Below are 1,427 nucleotides of genomic sequence, written 5' to 3'. Positions count from 1 at the left end.
AGTGCGGCGACGGCAGCAGGGGCGGGGTCGCGGGGAGTGGGAGAGATTGAGTGGATGAGGGTCGACGCGAGGGGATAAGGCAAACTATGCCGACGGCTGCCGTCGACATAGATGCCAATTCACCGATCCCCGTGACACGTCCCCTATGGCCGCAGCTATGCCGACGGCTTTGCCATCGGCATAGTTATATTTTTCATTTTTTTAAATGTTTTTAGTAGTTCATATTTTTCATTTTTTAAATATTTTTAGTAGTTCATATTTTTCCTTCTTAATGTTTTTTATTTCATATAGATTTTTTAATGTTTTTTATAGTTATATTTTTTTCTTTTTTATATTTTTTATGTATTATTATTTCATATGGATTTTTAATGTTTTTTAACTGCTCGGCCCTCTCCTCTCCCGGAACCACACAGAGGGTAGGGGAGGCGCCGAACTCGAGTAGCTTCGTCCGCCGAGGCCGTGGCCTCGTCGCTGGTCTGGGAGCGCATGGCCGCCGACTCGCCGTCCGTGAGGGGGGGCACGCCCCGGAGACGCGTGCCGCCTCTTCAGAGATGCCACCACACCACCCCGCATGTATGAGGGCCCGGTGCGACGCTCCGGTGGCATTGCTACCCCCAGGGCCCCCGTCTCGCCTAACCCTGTAGCGTTTGACCACGTGATCTAGCCCTTTGACTTTGCACGAACGGGCTTTGACCAGCGGACCTCCCCACCCGGTTGGTTAGGTCAGCCCATAGGAACACATTGGAGCAACAACCGGGCCAGACCCAGAGCAAGATCCCCTCCGTGTAGACCCGACACGTCCATTTCCCCACTCCAGGTGCCTGCGGCGGCACCGTCCGTGAGGGGGGCACACCACGGACACGCGTGCCGGGCGTTCGCAACCGCCACAACACTTCCAGACTTGTGAGAGGCTGCCTACGCAAGATTTGGCAGCATGCTAGCCCCCGTAGGCCGCCGGCCACAGTCGTAGACGCGCGAAGGGCAATCCGCGTAGAGGGATTTTTTCGGATACTTCTCCATCACCAAAAATTATGAAAAAAATACCATCGTTCCTATAGCACTTGTGCCCACGTCGTGCAAAAAGCCTCATGATTTTATCGCGCTCCGAGTATTTAATAATATTCACGCCGCATCGTTACCGCAGAACGTCTACTACCGTGTCATCGCCGTCCGTGAGGGGGGGCCATGCCCCGGAGACGCGTGCCGCCTCTTCGGACATGCCACCACACCACCCCGCATGTATGAGGGCCCGGTGCGATGCTCCGGTGGCATTGCTACCCCCCTAGGGCGCCCGTCCCGCCTAACCCTGTAGCGTTTGACCACGGGATCTAGCCCTTTGACTTTGCACGGATGGGCTTTGACCAGCGGAACTCCCTGCCCGGTTGTGTTAGGTCAGCCCATAGGAACACTTTGGAGCAACAAATCGG

Source organism: Triticum aestivum, chromosome 2A (genome assembly GCF_018294505.1).
Source record: "Triticum aestivum cultivar Chinese Spring chromosome 2A, IWGSC CS RefSeq v2.1, whole genome shotgun sequence".
NCBI classification, from domain to species: Eukaryota; Viridiplantae; Streptophyta; class Magnoliopsida; order Poales; family Poaceae; genus Triticum; species Triticum aestivum.
This window is presented reverse-complemented; position numbering follows the sequence as displayed.